Source organism: Mesoplodon densirostris, chromosome 9 (genome assembly GCF_025265405.1).
Source record: "Mesoplodon densirostris isolate mMesDen1 chromosome 9, mMesDen1 primary haplotype, whole genome shotgun sequence".
NCBI lineage: Eukaryota > Metazoa > Chordata > Mammalia > Artiodactyla > Ziphiidae > Mesoplodon > Mesoplodon densirostris.
This window is the reverse complement of record NC_082669.1, coordinates 36,818,809-36,834,587: the sequence shown is the minus strand read 5'-3', so window position 1 is coordinate 36,834,587 and position 15,779 is coordinate 36,818,809. Positions and strand designations below refer to the sequence as shown.

At 42.4% G+C, this 15,779-nt stretch overlaps 1 pseudogene; it reads right to left on the bottom strand.

The window, feature by feature from the left end:
- Positions 1 to 10,816: 10,816 nt before the first annotated feature.
- Positions 10,817 to 12,353, bottom strand: LOC132496108 (heterogeneous nuclear ribonucleoprotein K-like; annotated as a pseudogene).
- Positions 12,354 to 15,779: the final 3,426 nt, after the last annotated feature.

The window sequence follows — 15,779 nt, the reverse complement described above, 5'->3', positions numbered from 1 at the left end:
ATATTTGTCTTCCTCTTTCTGACTTACTTCACTTAGTATGATAATCTCTAGTTGCATCCATGTTGCTGCAACTGGCATTACTTCTTTCTTTTTTATGGCCAAGTAGTATAGTGCAACTACTTTGGAAAGCAGTTTGGCAATTCCTCAAAATGTTAAACATCGAGTTACTATATGACCCAGCAATTTCACTTCCAAATATATACCCCAAAGAATTGAAAATAGGTACTCCAACAATACTTACATACAAATGTTCATTGCATCACTATTCACAGTAGCCAAAATGTGGAATCAAGTCAAAAAGTCTGTCAACAGACAAATGGATAAAGAGACTGGAATAGAAAGGAACAAAGTACTGATAAAATATGGATTAACCTTGAAAACATTACATTAAGTGAAAGAGGGCAAACAAAAAAGTCACATACATGAAATTCCATTTATATGATTCCATAAATATTCCATTTGTAGAATAAGCAAATCCATAGGGACAGAAAGTAAATTTGTAGTTACCAGGGGCTGGGGGGTGAGTGGAAAGGTGAAAGACTGCTAGTGGGTGTGGGGTGTCCTTTTGGAGTGATAAAAATGTTCTGGAATTAGATAGTGATGATGGTTGCATAACCTTGTGAATATATATTTTTAAACACTGGATTGTATAATTAAGAGGGTAAGTTTTATGATATGTGAATTATAGCTCAAATTTTGAAATTAAAAAAATGGATTATTAAATATAATCATATGCACAATTTGTTTCTTCTCCTCACAAATTCTTATTTTTGAGTGTTAGAAATACAGGATAAAAAGAATGAAATTTTAAACTGATTAATTATCAGACTCACATTTATAAACAATCTGATTCATAGGAGAATGTAATTTAGATAGCAATTCCTCTTTTGTAGGGAAGAGAACATTTTTAGGATAATAAAAGGAGGTTCAGGGCCTCCCTGGTGGCGCAGTGGTTGAGAGTCCGCCTGCCGATGCAGGGGATACGGGTTCGTGCCCCGATCTGGGAGGATCCCATATGCCGCGGAGCGGCTGGGCCCGTGAGCCATGGCCGCTGGGCCTGCGCGTCCGGAGCCTGTGCTCCGCAACGGGAGAGGCCACAGCAGTGAGAGGCCCGCATACCGCAAAAAAAGAAGAAAAAAAAAAAAAAAAAAAAAAAAGGAGGTTCAAAAAAAAAGAGAGAAGTAGCCTATATCTCTTAAAGAAGAAAATAACGTAACTGTACAGGGTTTGAATATGAAAGGAACACTTGAGACCAGAGATAGCTATTTACTTAATAGGAATTTCTAAAACTTCAATGGATGTTTCCAAATCTAGTCAAACTTTCAGTTACAAGATGAACTCATTCTGGGGATTTCACAACATGGTGACTATAGTTAGTAATATTGTATAGTATACTTGAAATTTGCTAAGAAAGCAAATCTTAAGTGTTCTCAGTGCCAAAAAAAAAAGAAACAAAAAGAAAAGAAAGTAACTATGTGAGGTGATGGATGTATTAATTAACTTGATTGTGGTAATCATTCACAATGTATACATATACTAAATCATCAGGTTGTATACTCTAAATATATACACTTTTTATTGGTCAATTATACCTCCATAAAGCTGGAAAAAAATGAAATAAAACCAGTCATTCATGAACAGTTTTGCTGAACCTTCAGGATCCACGTTGGAACAAATTTTCATTTTGAGAGGAGCTTAAAAATAAAGGCAGTCAGGTCATTTTTCTAAAGGTGCTTCTGAAAGAATAAAGAAATACTGTTTCCATGGAAACAGAATTAAGCCTAAACAGAGATGGCGAAGTAGAAGGACGGGAGCTCACTCCCTCTTGTGAGAGTACCAGAATCACAACAAACTGCTGAACAGTGATCGAGAGGAAGACACTGGAATTCACCAGAAAACATACCCCACATCCAAAGACAAAGGAGAAGCCACAATGAGACGGTAGGAGGGGCCAATCACAATAAAATCAAATCCCATAAGCGCTGGATGGATGACTCACAAACTGGAGAGCAATTATACCACAGAAGTCCACCCACTGGAGTGAAGGTTCTGAGCCCCACATCAGGCTTCCCAACCTGGGGGTCTGGCAATGGGAGGAGGAATTCCCAGAGAATCAGACTTTGAAGGCTAGCAGGATTTGACTGCAGGACTTAGACAGGACTGCGGGAAACAGAGAATATACTCTTGAAGGGCACACACAAAGTAGTGTGCGCATCAGGACCCAGGGGGAAGGAGCATTGACCCCATGGGATACTGAACGAGACCTAACTGCTAGTGTTGGAGGGTCTCCTGGAGAGGCGGGGGGTGGCTGTGGTTCACCACGGGGACAAGGACACTGGCAGCAGAAGTTCCGGGAATTTCTCCTTGGCATGAGCCCTCCTGGAGTCCACCATTAACCCCACCAAAGAGCCGGGTAGGCTCCAGTGTTGGGTTGCCTCAGGGCAAACAACCAACAAGGAGGGAACTCAGCCCCAACCATCAGCAGACAAGTGGATCAGTTTTACTGAGCTCTGCCCACCAGAGCAACACCCAGCTCTACCCACCTCCAGTCCCTCCCATCAGGAAGCTTGCACAAGCCTCTTAGATAGCTTCATCTGCCAAAGGGCAGACAACAGAAGCAAGAACTACAATCCTGCAGCCTGCAGAACGAAAACCACATTCACTGAAAGATAGATAAAATGAAAAGGTAGGGGACCATATACCAGATGAAGGAACAAGATAAAACTCCAGAAAAACAACTAAATGAAATTGGGAGATAGGCAACCTTCCAGAAAAAAATTCAGAAAAATAATCGTGAAGATGATCCAGGACCTTGGAAAAAGAATGGAGGCAAAGATTGAGAAGATGCAACAAATGTTTAACAAAGACCTAGAAGAATTAAAGAACAAACACATAGAAGAATTAAAGAACAAACAAACAGAGATGAACAATACAATGACTGAAATGAAAAATACACTAGAAGGAATCAATAGCAGAATAATTGAGGCAGAAGAACAGATAAGTGACCTGGAAGACAGAAAGGTAGAATTCACTACCTTGGAACAGAATTTTTAAAAAAGAATGAAAAGAAATGAAGACAGCTTAAGAGACCTCTGGGACAACAATAAATGCACCAACATTCACATTATAGGGGTCCCAGAAGGAGAAGAGAGAGAGAAAGGAGCCGAGAAAGTATGTGAAGAGATTATAATCGAAAACTTCCCCAACATGGGAAGGGAAATAGCCACCCAAGTCCAGGAAGCACAGAGAGTCCCAGGCACGATAAATCTAAGGAGAAACATGCCAAGACACATAGCAATCAAATTGACAAAAAATTAAAGACAAAGCAAAATTATTAAAAACAACAAGGGAAAAATGACAAATAACATACAAGGGAACTCCCATAAGGTTAACAGCTGATTTCTCAGCAGAAACTCTACAAGCCAGAATGGAGTGGTATGATATATTTAAAGTGATGAAAGGGAAGAACCTACAACCAAGATTACTCCTCCCAGCAAGGATCTCATTCAGATTTCATGGAGAAATCAAAAGCTTTACAGACAAGCAAAAGCTAAGAGAATTCAGCACCACCAAACCAGCTCTACAACAAATGCTAAAGGAACTTCTCTAAGTGGGAAACACAAGAGAAGAAAAAGACCTACAAAAACAAACCCAGCATAAATGTGGAAAAATAGAAATCTCTTATTATGCTCCCTGCCTTGTGTGGATTCTGGACTTGGGGCACTGTCCCCTGCATCCTTAGAAACCACTAAGAATGGAAACTCATGCTCAGCTGGGTTAAGTTAAAATCCTCAAGGTGAAAACCAGTTTTAGTTATTTGCATACTTCTCTTATTTTTAGTCTTACTTAGCTTTTTGACTCTGAGAAGTCCTTTCTTGCTTGCTAACTCTTCAATGCATTTTAAGTTTCTTCCCTTATTTAATTCAGCATAAAAAAAAAAAACTAGTGGAGTGCTTCTTTTTTTTTTTCTTTTTTTTTGCGGTACGCGGGCCTCTCACTGCTGTGGCCTCTCCCGTTGCGGAGCACAGGCTCCGGACGCTCAGGCTCAGCGGCCATGGCTCACGGGCCCAGCCGCTCCGTGGCACGTGGGATCCTCCCGGACCAGGGCACGAACCCGTATCCCCTGCATCGGCAGGCGGACTCCCAACCACTGCGCCACCAGGGAAGCCCTGGAGTGTTTCTTATAGATAGCTTGGGACTTCCCTGGTGGTGCAGTGGTTAAGAATCTGCCTGCCAGTGCAGGAGACACGGGTTTAAGCCCTGGTCCAGGAAGATCCTACATGCCACAGAGCAACTAAACCCCATGCGCCACAACTACTGTGCTCTGGAGCCCACGAGCCACAACTGCTGAGCCCAAGTGCCACAACTACTGAAGCCCATGCACCTAGAGCCCGTGCTCTGTAACAAGAGAAGCCACCACAATGAGGAGCCTGTGCACCACAACAAAGAGTAGCCCTTACTTGCCGCAACTAGAGAAAGCCCACGCGCAGCAACGAAGACACAACGCAGCCAAAAATAAAGTAAATAATTAAATAAATTTTTGAAAAAATAAAAAAATATATAAAAGATAGCTCATCCATAATACTGCTAGGAATTGATTTTCATGTTCTTTTAAAAAGATTACAAGAAATCATATCTGAGATTTGCTTTAAAATAATTCTATCCAAAAAATAATAATACAAGGTTGGCAAAATGTTGAAGCTGGGTGTTAAGTACAAAGGTGTTCATTATACTACTCTTTCTACTTTTGTGTTTGAAATTTTCTTTACCTTTTTTTCTTAGTTTTTTTTTTGAGGTATAGTTGACTTAAAACATTGTTTTAAGTTTCAGGTATAGAGCATAGTGATTTGTCATTTGTTTGTTTGTTTGTTTCAGATTATATTCCATTATAGGTCATTACAAGATATTGGGTACAGTTCTCTGTGCTATACAGTAGATCCTTGTTGCTTCTCTGTTTTATGTATAGCAGTTTGTATCTGTTAATCCCATATTCCTAAAATTATCTCTCTCCTCCTCCCTCTCCCCTTTGGTAACTACAAGTTTGTTTTCTATGTCTGTGAGTCTGTTTCTGTTTTGTATACAGATTCATTTGTATTTGAAAATTTCTTTAATAAAACAATTTTAATGAGACATAGAGAAAAAAGGAGAAATCAGATGTTTGATCACAAAATGTCTCCCTCCCTTTTCCTTTTCCCTCACGTTTGTCTAACCCTCACCACTTTTTAGCCTCCAGCCACAGTGTTGAACCCCTTCAATCCTTGTACAGGAGCGAGTGGGCTTCATGCCCAGATACCAATGCCGAGGGAACGGTCTTTGCAGGGAGAAGAGGCTTTATTGCAGGGAGGCTGAGTCAGGAGACAGAGGCAAACCTCAGATCTCTCTCCCCATCTGGGATTCCCTCACCCTTTACAGAGTTAGGCGAGGGGGTTGGTATGAGGAAGTGCTGGCGGGCAGGTTTTGATTGGCAGGCTTTGGAATGGCAGGCCATTTATGGTCAGGTGCGGGAACGGGGCTTCAGCACCGGATCTTCCTGGACAGCGGACCGTTCGTTTCTCTAAAGAACAACTCAGAATAGGGCTAGTTTGGGCTAGTTCTGTGGTTACACTCTCAGTACATATAAAAATAGAAATACATGAAAATAATAATTATAGTTTTACCAATAGCTATTATTTATTATCTTTGTTCTGGGTGAATATTCTCACAAGGGACCTAGTTAGAAGTTTTCATTAACATGTCCATTTACAGATGAGGAAACAGAAGCATAACTAGATTAAAAGTAACTTGCTAGGGCTTCCCTGGTGGTTCAGTGGTTAGGAACCCGCCTGCCAATGCAGGGGACACGGGTTCGAGCCCTGGTCCTGGAAGGTCCCACATGCCGCGGAGCAACTAAGCCCGTGCGCCACAACTAGAGAAAGCCTGGGTGCAGAAACGAAGACCCAACACAGCCAAAAATAAATAAGTTTATTTAAAAAAATAAATAAAATAAAAGTAACTTGCTGATCATCATCCCTTCCATCAGTGGTGGAGCCACTAACTAAAAATCTGTGACTAAAAATCATTCTACGTATGTCTGACTGCAAAACTCCTGCCCAAACCACTGCCAGAGATCACCTCCCACTGCACCAGACTTTACTGAAAAGAAAGAAAAAGACAAAGGCGTGACCTCCTTCTCCTCCTCTTGGAAATCTTCCTCAGCTCAGAGGAGGAAGTGTTTCTCCTCCTTTCCCCTCCCCTGTTTTGTGATTCCACTGTCCGCCCTTCACTGGACACTTTCCTCACCTCCTCCACCTCAGGGTCTGTGTCACCAGCTTCCTGTGGGGAATTTTCTATCAGCCATTCCTCACAACCAGCTCTGGTAGCCATAACTTCTTCGTGTTCACTGCCAGGACCCAAAGTTAGGCATGAGGCCTTGCATACTATAATAGCCTCCTAACTGACTTCCCTCCTCCAATCTCTTATTTCTCCAGCCTACTCTGTATTTCCCCCAGATTAGTTGCCCTAAAACACTGCTCTGTGTTGACTCTGTTCAAAAACCTTCAAGTCGGGCTTCCCTGGTGGCACAGTGGTTGAGAGTCCGCCTGCCGATGCAGGGGACACGGGTTTGTGCCCCGGTCTGGGAAGATCCCACATGCCACGGAGCGGCTGGGCCCGTGAGCCATGGCCGCTGAACCTGCGCGTCCGGAGCCTGTGCTCCGCAACGGGAGAAGCCACAGCAGCGAGAGGCCCGCGTACAGCAAAAAAAAAAAAAAAAATGCATTGCAGAAATCAGATGTGGTGACTGTGATACTTAATTCAACTAAGATGTATTGGGACCAGTTGTGTGCAGGACTTGTGCTCAGCTAGAGTGGAAGACTCAAAAGTGAGACTTTCACAGGTTAATGGGGACATAGTCACATGTAAAAGTAACAACATCAAGACACACTCTCAACGTGCTCTGCTGGAGAGTCAATATAAATGACGCATAAGCACTTGAAAAATTATTCTACGTCACTAGTGATCAAAGAGAAGCAAATTTATACAATAATGGATATCATTATTTCCCAATCAAATTGCCAGGGCTTTTTGTTTTAAATCATAACACCTAGTGTTGACTAGAGTTTCTGGGAAATGGGCTCTCAAACATTGGTTGTAGAAGATCCTGTCAGGTAGATAATATAGCAAAATTCTTTTAAAAAAACCTTAAAAATGTACATATTTCACCTAGCAATTCTATTTCCCTAAGTAGACTTAATAAAGTCTGTTTCCAAAGATTTCGCTACGGAATTATTCATTGAATCAATATTTTTACTTGTAATTGTGGAAAACTGGACACAATCTAAATAATGATAAGTGCTAACATTGAATTGAGTATTTACTATGTCGTAGACACTCGTCTGAGCACTTTACATAGGTTGATTCATTCAGCCCTCCCAGACAACTCTGAGGGGAAGGTACTATTATTATTATCATGCCCATTTTACAGATGAAGGACTGAGGCACAGAGAGGTTAAGTCACCTGGTCACACACCCAGTAAATGGAAGAGCCAATCTAAACAGACAGTAATAGGAAAATGGTTAAAAACAGTAATGCTCAATGTGTGTGTGTGTGTGTGTGTGTGTGTGTGAGAGAGAGAGAGAGAGAGAGAGAGAGAGAGAGAGAGTGAGAGGGGGCGGGGGGAAGACGGAGGAGGAGGAGAAGAATGGAAGCAAGGAGGGTTGGAGAGAATGAATGTGTGTGTCACATGCAAGAGAGCTGTGTCCTAAGAGTGTATCCAAATCACTTAGGGCCTCTCGTAGTGGCGGGACTGTTTTGTATTCCTTGGGAGTAAAGAGGAGGGAAAAATAAAAAAGAGGCAGGACCACTAGGTTGCATGAATTATAGCACATTTGTACAAATAGGACGCACTCATTAAAATTAAAATTAAATAACTTTATTGAGTTCTAGAACAGTGTCTTTCAAATTCTTTTGACATGACTGATATTAAGAAACACGTTTATCACAACCATGCCCATCCATAACAGGTTGAGGGTCAGCTGTCTCCCACCAGTTCAAATGTACTAGTTATTTACCGTGGGTGTCTATTCCTGTGTCACGCCAGTTTGTAAATTTTTTTGAATATCATATACATTGTTTTATACACACACACATCTGAAATAAGTTTCATGAAACAATACTCGATCATAAGAAGTGCGATGCACTCATATATTCTGTTCTATTCTATGCTATACTGTTCTGTTTTGTTCCTTTCTGTTCAGTTCCATTCTGTTCTGTTCCATTCCATTCCACTCTATTCCATTCTTAAAATTCTGGTTGTCAGTCTCGAGTTGATTTTATCATCCTAAATTAATGCACCCGTAATTTGAAAACAATTCTAGAAGAAAATTATGGTGACTGTAATACCTAAAGTTTCCACAGCAGGGCACCACAACTCTAATCAGAGACATTTTATAGGAAAGGATAAAGCGCGGGCCGTGGGGCAGGGGCAGGACACAACCAAACAGACCAGGAGTGGGCAGGCATCTGGCCCGAGGACAGCCAGTCTCTTGACCATTAACATATCTGAAGTCCTGACACAAGAGTCCCACCCCTAAGGAGACTATCAGGATCTATCAGAATCTCAGTCTTGTGAACCTGAAATGGAAACTGCAGAGAGATTTAAGTGGTTGACAGAGTGAGGCTAAAGGTGAAACTCCACCAGATAAGGAGAGGCTAGAAGGGTAATAGTGGGTCACGAAAAAGCCAAAGGTTTTGATAGGTTGAAGTCACGGGAAAGAAGAAACTGAAAAAGCAGAAGCTATAAGGACCTGAAAAAGATACGTACGGCAGGGAAGCCTGTCAGTATAAAGAAGAGAGCGCCGCCCCAATACACATTGATGTGTAGTCACTTTAGCGGTGGAACCCTAGAGGGAACTTCTCAAGCTTCTGCTGCCAGTGTCCCTTCTAGGGTCTCATGGATCCTGTATCCCTTAGTGCCAGGCATACTTACAGTAAACTCTTCTTCCTTCTGCTGATCTAGCAGCTGTTGAATCTCTTCTGTTTATTCCTGCAAAGGAATCTAATTTTTAAAAAATAACAAAAAAGAAAAAGATGTTTCCAGTACATTAAGGTTTTTTGTTTGTTTTTTTTTTGCGGTACTAGGGCCTGTCACTGTTGTGGCCTCTCCCGCTGCAGAGAACAGGCTCCAGACGCGCAGGCTCAGCGGCCATGGCTCACGGGCCCAGCATGTGGGATCTTCCCAGACCGGGGCACGAACCCGTGTCCCCTGCATCGGCAGGCGGACTCTCAACCACTGCGCCACCAGGGAAGCCCCCAGTATATTAAGTTTTAAAAGGATATCATTTAGTAGCATTTCTTTATAATGTAATTTTGTTTTAAAATCTATAATAGAATATAAAGTCCAGAAGGATAGACATCAAGATATTAACAGTGGTTATAGATGAATATAGATGATATAGTGAGCATCCTTTTTTCTTTTTTATTGCACAAGTTTTTTTCTAAAATAAGCATATACTAATTGTTAAATGCTTTAAGTGCAATGCTCATTCAAAAGGAAAGAATTTTTTTTTATAATTTAAGATTATTGTATTTCCTTACAAGAGGAATGTTTTAACAAATTTTACAGGTGTCAATCAACCCTTGTTCAAACCCACATCGAATCTAGCATTATGAGAGTTTTATTTGGAAGTGAACTTTTAACTATCAATATAAATGCCAAGATACTACACAAAACATCCACAGGAACTTTTTTCATCTTTTTTTGAATTGTTCACAAACATTTCCTACATGATCCAACATACAACAGGGAAATGGTACATCTTTTTCTTTCAATTTGCATACAATGGAAAAACAAGAATATATGTATATATTTTTTTACGAAGTTTAAGTAGTAGACACTACCAAGCTGACGGTTTAAGTCTATAGGAGAAAAATTATCTAATAAAAAATAATCAGAATTTATTTAGCATCAGTCACTTCCATAACCAAGTATTATTCTGACTGATAAAACTTGCCGCCATTAATTAGGCTTCTGGTATATACTTATACCAACTACTCCATCTGTTGTATTGCTCCCCACCTTGGTTCTTCACAATTACAAACAGAAAATTGTTGCAAGGTAGGGGCAAGCATTTGCAAAAACAAACAAAAATCCCCAGCTTATTATAAGCATGAATGTGTGGTGGAATTTCCTCCCAAGCAATGGACTTTGAAATCACTTAAGAAATCACCAGAACTGAATGTGTCAAGATATTTTGCCCAAGTCCAAGAATAGAGGCATTTATTTATATGCAATCGAGGACTGAAAATTAAACTTAGTGTTTAGTTTGGGGGCAGGTTGAGGGGAATTCAGCCATTTGAAAAATGACCGTCTTAAAAAAAAATGACCACCAAAAATACGTTCACTAAATTTATTTTAAAAATCTAAAACTTTTCTTACAAAAGAGCATTACATTGTGCACACTGCTCTGAATAGATGCCAGGGACATATGGACTATTGTTACTTTTCCTCCCTGTCCCCCCCCCCACAAAATGTTACAGTGACCACAAAGCAAAGAGTTCACAATAATTACATCGGGAGATTTTTTTTAAACCACCAACAGTGAACAAAAATGAAAAGTCACTCTGCTGCTGTTTCAAAATTTCAAAGTTAGGTTTTGCACACACCCCCTCATCCCCCAACCCTGTTTGTAAGGAACTAAAACAGTACATGTGGTGAACAGCAAAGATTTCACTACACCTCAAATGCAGAACACCTATGAAGCAGAGGAATGTTGCCTTTTTAAACAGATTAAAAAGAAGCAGATTAAAAAAAAGTGATGCAGGACTCCTTCACTAGTCTTAGAAAAACTTTCCAGAATACTGCTTCACACTATAAAAAAAGAAAAAAGTATCTTGCATTAGAATCCTTCAACATCTGCATACTTCTTCACACTGTTCTGCAGCAAATACTATGCATTCTGTATCTGGTCCTGTGTTCCTGTAATCGTAATGATCTGATCTTTGGACCCTTCTAAAGGCTCATCAGTTTTGATCAAAGCTCCTGACTCATGACGGATTTGTTTAATCCACTGACCACCTTTGCCAACGATAGATCCAGCCAAATCTTTGGGAATAGTTACTTGTGTAGTAATAATAGGTCCACCAAGATCACCATATGAGCCATGACCCCCAGCATAGGAATAATGATATCTAGAGCCACCCTGTGGTTGATAAGCTATCTGCCACTCTAATGGGCTCCATGTATCTACTGCAGAGTCCCAGGTTTCATCAACACTGAAACCAACCATGCCATCATAACGGTCTCCAAGTCTCCTGCTTCTGTCATAGGCCATTAGATCTCCTCCTCTAGGTGGTGATGGAGGAAGAGGAAGATTCCGAGCTCTGCCACCACCCAGGCCCCCTTGTCCAGGAGGAGGTCCTCGGCGAGGGCTCCTATCAGCACGATCTCTTCTGGATGGAGGCATGGGACGCCCACCCCGACCAGGAGGCATTCTGTCAAAACCACCTCTTCCCGGCATGGGAAATCCCATGGGACATCCACGGCCGTCATCGAACATCATTTTAAACCACCATACTCATAGGTTTCATCGTAAAAACTGGGATCATAAGGCTGAGCACGTCCTTTGATGGGAGACTCTGATATAAGATCAAGGATGATGTTTATGCACTATACAACCCCTTCAGGTTTTCCTCCAATAAGAACGACTCTGTCAGTGGATTGAGGACAACATTCCTGGAAAAGCTTGATTGTTATCTGAGTGTTCTCTCAAAGTTCTTTGATTTTAGCAACTTTGACCCCAATAATTCCTCCAGCCAGACTCTGATGAATCAACAGTCTCAACTCGCAGTCAAAGTCGCTTCCTTTATAGTGTTGGTAATTTAAGCATTCCACAGCATCAGATTCGAGTGGGAGCTGGCTGCTTGCAGTGGGTGATGGCAACTGCAGGCCCTCTTCCAAGGTAGGGATGATTTTCTTCAGAATTTCTCCAACTGTTTCAATATCAGCACTGATACTCAACACGCGCTCGGGGCCACTGCTGTCTGGGACTGAAACACTAGCATTGCAGTCTGTATGGAGAGCCTTAATATTCTTGCCTCCTTTTCCAGTCACTGCCCCAGCATTCTTGCTCTGAAGCAGAATATGCATAATTCAACCACCAGTGTTTCTAGATCTTTTAAAAGCTTGTTCCTCTTCCATATCTTCAGCAGGGCATTTACCAAATTCGCCATTGGTTTTGGTGTTGGGGAAGGTTTCCTCTGGCTGTTCAGTTTCCATTTTCTTGTATTAAAGGGACACACCAATCAGTTATTAAATATATACTTGCAGGGCAGAACTGAAGTGTTCTGGGCGGGACCGACTGACACCCTATTGCTGCAGTAGTAGCCGGGCAAGGCTACCGTCCCTATGCTGCTGCGCCGCCTCAGCCCGTCACAGCTAGACCTTTTTAAAAAATAAATCTATTTATTTATTTAGTTTTGGCTGCGTTGGGTCTTCGTTGCTGCGTGCGGGCTTTCTCTAGTTGCAGCGATTGGGGGCTACTCGTTGTCGCGGTGTGCAGGCTTCTCATTGCGGTGGGTTCTCCTGTGCAGGACCACGGACTCTAGGCGCGCGGGCTTCAGTAGTTGTGGCGCAGGGGCTTAGTTGCTTCGTGTTATGTGGGATCTTCCTGGACCAGGGATCGAACCAGTGTCCCCTGCATTGGCAGGTCAATTCTTTTTTTTTAAATTTATTTTTTAAAATTTTTGGCTGTGTTGGGTCTTCGTTGCGGTGCGCGGGCTTCGCATTGTTGTGGCTTCTCTTGTCGCGGAGCACAGGCTCTAGGCGCGTAGACTTCAGTAGTTGTGACACGTGGGCTCAGTAGTTGTGGCTCGCGGGCTCTAGAGTGCAGGCTCAGTAGCTGTGGCGCATAGGCTTAGTTACTTCGTGGCATGTGGGATCTGCCTGGACCAGGGCTTGAACCCGCGTCCCTTGCATTGGCAGGCAGGTTCTTAACCACTGCGCCACCAGGGAAGTCCCAGGAAAGATTTTTTTTTTTTTTTTGCGGTACGCGGGCCTTTCACTGTTGTGGCCTCTCCCATTGCGGAGCACAGGCTCCGGACGTGCAGGCTCAGCAGCCATGGCTCACGGGCCTAGCTGCTCCGTGGCATGTGGGATCTTCCTGGACCGGGACATGAACCCGTGTCCCCTGCATCGGCAGGCGGACTCTCAACCACTACGCCACCAGGGAAGCCCCATTCTACTTATTTTTGAATCACATACAAATAGAACCCTACTGTCTTAGTTTTGTTTGCCCAGAAGCACATTCTGAGACATGGATTCTAATACAAGTAGTATAGTTGGGTGGCAAGCCACTGTATTAGTCAGGGTTATCCAGAAAAATAAAACTAATAGGATATTTATAGATACATACAAGAGGAGATTTGTTTTTATTATAGGAATTGACTCACATGGTTGTGGAGGCTTAGAAGTGCCACCATTTGCCGTGTGCAAGCTTGACAACCAGGAAAGCTGGTGGTGTAATTCAGTTCGAGCCTGAAAGCCTGAGACTCAGGGCCCAATAGTGTAAATCTTGTTCTGAGTCTGACAGCCCACGAACCAGGAGCGCCAGTGTCCAAGGGTGGGAGAAGATGGGTTTATCAGCTCAAGCAGAGGAAGCAAATTTGCCCTTTCTCTGCCTTCTCGTTCTGTTCAGGTCCTCATCGGGTTCGGTGATGCCCAGCTGCATTGGTGAGGGCCACCTTCTTACGCAGTCTGCCCATTCAAATGCTCATCTCTTCCCAAGGCATCCTCCCAAACACACCCAGAAAGTGTTTACCAGCTATCTGGGCATCCCTTAGCTCAGCTGACACATAAAATTAACCATCACAGCCACAGAAGGCCAGCAAGGGAGTGGGGAACTGAGACAAGGAAGAGAAAGCAGCCAACAAAGAAGTTACTAGCCCTGTGGGCGCCTATATCTTAATCGAACTGAGTAGAGTATACACTTTGGAATTAATCCTCCCAAGTATTTATACACAGGTCCTGTGGATCATTGGTTGAGGGCTGGCTCCTGGAGGGTGTTAATTCCCTGGCACTTCTGACCTGCCTCGTGTGCAGGCAGAGTGGGCTTTGCAAACAAAGGAACCCCTATGGCAAAGGGTTGAAATTACTGACAGTTAGGGGTTGGACTGGCCTGTGCTGAAATGATAAGGCCTAAGGGTTTATGAGCAGGGTGCTTCCAGTGCGTTACATACTCATGAGCATTCTGCAACTTACTTTTTTTGGTTACTGTTCACCATTATGGTTGTGAGCTTCATCCATATTGTCATGTTGATACATGTATATAATTGCGGTTCACTCACTTTGAGTGCTATATTCCACTGTATAGATCTGGTCCACTGACTTATCCATTCTTTTGTTAATGGACATTTGGGCTGTTTCCACTCTTTGGTTATCACAAATAATGTTACCTTGAAACTTGCAAGTCTCTTGCTGCATTTGTGTAAGAGCTACTTCTACACACCTAGGTTTAGAATTATTGGGGTGAGAAGTATTGGCACCTGCATCTTTATGATCTAATGAGTATAGCAGTTCTTCCGGTAGAAGGGCCAGCAGCAGAGATGTAGATGTCCTAAAGTTTTATATCTTTGCTTAAAAATGATATTGTCAGACTTCCCCACCAGTCCAGTGGTTAAGGCTCTGTGCTTCCACTGCAGGGGGTGCAGGTTCGATCCCTGGTTGGGGAACTTAAGATCCTCATGCTGTGTGGCACAGCCAAAAAAAAAAAAAAAAAAAACAAGGTACTGTCACACTTTTAATTTTTGCCAGTCTGGTTGGTATAAAGTTATAAATAGTGAAATTTCTTCATCTTTTGAGGATCCATCTATCTATCTACCTAATTTTTTAAGTTAAAAGTCATGTGGATTCAAGTTCAGTATTCGTTCCTTTAATTGTAATTTAAATTGCCTAAGAAGAAAGATTTGATAATAACTTTGGAATTGTGACTATAAATGAATGATATTGTTTTGCTTGCATAACCTGTATGATGCTTAATGTTAACTGTCAACCTGACTGGGTCGTGGGGTGCCCAGATATTTGGCTAAACATTATTTCTGGGTGTGTCTGTGATGGTGCTTCCAGATGAAATTAGTATTTGAATCAGTGGAGTCAGTAAAGAAGATTGTCCTCTCCAGTGTGGGTGGGTATCATCCAACCTGTCGAGGGTCCAAATAGAACAAAAAGGTGGGGGAAGGAATAACTTGGCCCTTCCTGCTGATTACTTGAGCTGGGACGTCCACCTTCGTCTGCCTTCAGCATGCCTGGTGCTCAAACCTTCAGATCTGGACTGGAATCTACATCATCAGCTCTCCTCGTTGTCAGATCTTTAGACCAGACCGAACCACACCACCAGCTTGCAGACGGCAGATCGTGGGATTTCTCAACCTCCAAAATTGCATGAGCCCATTCTTTATAATAAATCAATGTCTCCCTCTCTCTCTCTCTCTCTCTCCCCCCAACCCCCTATATATATATATAAATTACTGGTTCTGTTTCTCTAGAGAACACTAATACAACTTCCCAACAGATTCTGAAGTCAATTACAAAAGAAGACTTTCAGAAGTGTGAGTGAAGGTAGCAACTTGAGTTAGGTGTAGCGTGTAAGGATAGCATTGTAGGAAGACACTAAAGTTCTCTGTGTCTATTAAAAATTCAGTGTCCTGGGGCTTCCCTGGTGGCGCAGTGGTTGAGAATCTGCCTGCTAATGCAGGGGACACGGGTTCGAGCCCTGGTCTGGGAGGATCCCACATGCCGCGGAGCAAC